This window comes from Poromitra crassiceps, assembly GCF_964638095.1.
Source record: "Poromitra crassiceps genome assembly, chromosome: 2".
NCBI lineage: Eukaryota > Metazoa > Chordata > Actinopteri > Beryciformes > Melamphaidae > Poromitra > Poromitra crassiceps.
The window spans coordinates 78,468,628-78,471,627 of NC_139624.1; positions in this window are offsets into that span (position 1 = coordinate 78,468,628).

Below are 3,000 nucleotides of genomic sequence, written 5' to 3' on the forward strand. Positions count from 1 at the left end.
GTCGAGGAAATATTGGCTCATTTGTGTCGGCAAATGCAGATAGGAGCACGCATGTTGTCTGTGTTTATGCGTCCCAAGCTTGCCCAGAATGACGTGCCAAACAAATAGGCATAGCCTATTCCCGCTGCAAAGTCCATCTCTGAGAACATTGGAATAAAGAATAAGATCGACTATGGTATAAGAGTAGAATACTAGAGGAATAAATGCATTCGAAACATTCATTTAGATCCAGAGCAGAGAATTGTAGCCTATTTTGTAGGCTACTTTTCATGTGTGACAGCACTGCCCGCAAACCACGGAGCTTCTCCCTCATGTTTAGAAGGTGATGAAGTGGTTTATTGAGTCATGTCTAGCAGGGTAACTGCGGGGGATAGTCGGACCTGATTCTATGGTTATGATGCACCGTTCATGTTTAGAAGACACTTCTCAAATCTCATCTCAATTGTGGATCTTAAAGATGGCGTGGATGGGCCCTATTTGCAGTGTGCAGCGCTCCGTCCAGAGAAAGCTGGACTCAGCAGCACCCCTATAGGGGTCCTTTGGTATAAAGTGATTACAGACCAGCTGTGTTGGTAAACGTGAGCATGCTCTGTGCAGTTTAATGAGGTGATATTTCATGGTTTCTGGGCAGTGAAATTCAAATAGTTTTCAATAAGTTAGCTTTTGCTGCAATTTGGGGCCACCAACATGCAAAGCTGCCTAATGCAGGGCACGAAAACACAGTTGACTAAGAAACTGTTTTGTTTGCATTTAACTTGTTATTTTCATAAATAAAGCAGTGTGACCATGACATTACTTAGCTGTGGTGCACCCCCCCCCCCCCAACTGGAATACTGCCCCCACAGCCTGAACAGTGTACATACAATGAGAAATGGAGCATCTGGCCTTGCTCAGCTGCCACTATCTACAGAATACATGCAACAAACAGCTTCCCCCCCTTGTTTATGAGCTCTTTGTATGGGGAGATGAAAAAACATCACATTTTATTGTCTACTGTGTGTGTGTGTGTGTGTGTGTGTGTGTGTGTGTGTGTGTGTGTGTGTGTGTGTGTGTGTGTGTGTGTGTGTGTGTGTGTCTGTGTGTGTGTGTGTTTTCATACTTCTGTTCTGTGATCCAGTGGTTGATGTTGGTCATGACCAGCTGGCTCTCATGGCGGAGGTTTGCGTTGTCGGACCGCATCCCCTCCACCTCCAACCGCAGCCTGTCCACCTACAGTCACACCAAGAAATACATCACACGTTTCACAACACAGATAGTAATACCATCACTACAATATAAAACACTGTGCCTGGGTCATCAAACCTCCCCACTACGATTGTTTAACCTGTTTTATCTATGAGAACTGAGACAGTTATCACACTGCAAATAAGACAGTTGATTAATATGGACAGTTACAGATGCAGAAATCTTCAATTGGCATCTGGATCACTCAGCTGCCAGCTGGAAACTTTTTTTTTTTACCTTTATTTATACAGGGGGAGTCTCACTGAGAGCAATGCTCTCTTTTTCAGGAGTGCCCTGTTCACATTCACACACACACACACACACACACACACACACACACACACACACACACACACACACACACACACACACACACACACACACACACCTGGAAGCTGACCAGTACAACCACAGTCTGATCTGTTGGCCACTGAGCAGCTCCACTGGAGCAGTTGGGGTTAAGGGCCTTGCTCAAGGGCACCTCAGTGGTGGTAATGAGGGAGGGGCAAGCGCTGCCTTTTCACTTTCCTCACCCACATTTATCCTGCCGGTCCCGGGGATTGAACCGACGACCTTCCGGTCACAAGCTCGCTTCTCTAACCATTGGGCCACCACTGCCCACGAGGACCTTAACTTAACTAGAAACTTTTTATTTTTTAGATTGTTTTTTGGGCATTTTTGCCTTTATTAGATAGAACAGTGGGCAGACAGGAAAGGTGGGGAGAGAGAGGGGATGACGAGCGGCAAAGGACCATGGGTCGGATTCGAACCCGGGTCGGCCGCACAAAGGACTATGCCTTTGTGGTACGCCCTCTACCACGCGGTCTACCACCGAGACGCCCCAACTTAACTAGAAACTGAACTTAATATACTTAAACTTAACTTAAAACATACACTTAAATGATTTCAACCTCATATTGTAATAAACAGTATCGATTAGTTCCTCCAAAGCGATGTCCCTTATGGTGGAACAAAATTCAGTTCAGCTGGCAGCAGAAAGGCCTTTCAGCCTGTGTGTGTGTGTGTGTGTGTGTGTGTGTGTGTGTGTGTGTGTGTGTGTGTGTGTGTGAGAGAGAAACACAACATGGCAGAGTTCATCATATACTGTATTCATTTTAAAATGGCACATTTTCTAAATTATTTCCTTATTTTTTAGGAATTATTTTGGACCTACTCTCCTGAATAGAAAAGCCTGTGCTGTGAATGAATCTGTATAGTGTGAAAGTGGAAGGTCAGAGCAAAGCCATCATACTGGATGGAAGCATGGGGTGGAGGAGGCTGAAAGCCTGGAATAACAGAGGGTGGAATCAGACTAATAGATGGAGAAGCAGTGGAAATAGATGTCAGAGATACATAGAGCACAATAGCAGTAGAAGGGAAACGTTAAGGGAATGGATGATTTAGGAGGAAACGAGGTGGCATTTGGAGAAGCAGGTAGAAAGAGCAGGAGGAGGTGTAACGGGGGGGGGGAGGTTGAGCAGACTGAAGACGGGACTGGAGAGAGAGTGTGCGGTGAGGAGAGGACCAAACTGCTGACTCTGCCATTCTGCTTATCAGCCAGGACCTTTCCAGCACCCAAACTCTGGGACCTGTCCCTGACACATTACCCTTATCGGCACGGTAACACCAGATATACTGTACCGCCTCCCCACAAAGACCCGGGCAAACGTATATTCAAAAAAGTTTCAAATGTGACCCATGATTTAACCGTTCAAACATATCATATGATTAACCTGAAATGTGAAAATATCATCTGCACTGTAAGATGAATCGTGT